The sequence below is a fragment of the Mus pahari genome, chromosome 3, assembly GCF_900095145.1.
Source record: "Mus pahari chromosome 3, PAHARI_EIJ_v1.1, whole genome shotgun sequence".
Taxonomy (NCBI): Eukaryota; Metazoa; Chordata; class Mammalia; order Rodentia; family Muridae; genus Mus; species Mus pahari.
This window is the reverse complement of record NC_034592.1, coordinates 74,690,366-74,691,431: the sequence shown is the minus strand read 5'-3', so window position 1 is coordinate 74,691,431 and position 1,066 is coordinate 74,690,366.

Sequence of the window (1,066 nt, the reverse complement as noted above, 5' to 3'; positions counted from 1 at the left end):
TAGCATGTGGGAATTTTTAAAAATGGCAGTGATGATATTCTGACTCAGATGAAAGCAGAGATGTGACTGAGAGATTTATAAAATGCATTCCAACTGCTTCTAAAGCAGTTCTGACTCTGCACATATCTTTCTCTGATACCGAGTCCATGCAAATAGGATTTTATTGCCTGATGNTGTCCAAATATATTTCTTCAAAGTGAGTATTGATAGCATTTTATATATAAAGTATTTTATATATAATGAGTAAATTATTACATGTAATAAAAGAAATAATTAAGATTTTAATGACTAATATGTTTACATCTTAAGATTTACTATGATTTTAATATGAAATTAAATCTAGGAAGCAGTTTAGGAGGCTCACATTTGCTCTTTTTAAAAATCCAGATGACTTCTACATTCCTACTCGGTGGACAGAAATTCTCATGGCTTTTTCTCAGCTGATGCTCACAGTGAAATATGTGACAATACTCATTATAGACAGCACCGAGATGTGTGAAATGCAGAACTGTGCTTTAGTCACCCCCTAGAAAAATAAGAACACCCACAGACCACTCTAGGAGAGGGATAACATGGAAGTTACTGTGGTAAATATGGTGAATCAGACAAAGAGGGAGANTCACTAAGATGGTCAAGATCAGGATGATACAAACTGAATGTATCTTATGCTGTAACCCGGTGAGTGACTTAATGGTCCACAGTTTCTATCATGGCCATTGTTCTGTCCAAGAATTTCTCAGACTCTTTCTTGTTACATTATGTACAATGAAATTAGAGTTATTATTTGATCACAGTAATTATTAAAATTATTTTACATTATTAGTATTTTTCAAGAAGCAGTTATAAACTTGGAAATATTATTTAAAAATNTGGAAAAAAGAAATTACATCAGGAAAGAAATGGAAGAGGCCAGAAGTGGGAATGTTATACAGAGGCTATAACCATTAGAGATTGTGAGACTGGGAAAGATTCTGAAATGTGGTCTAATCCCTGGTGATTCATGATGCAAAGAGAGATTTATTTCTAATTATGTTTAGAAAATGAATCTAGCCCAAATCTTTATGCA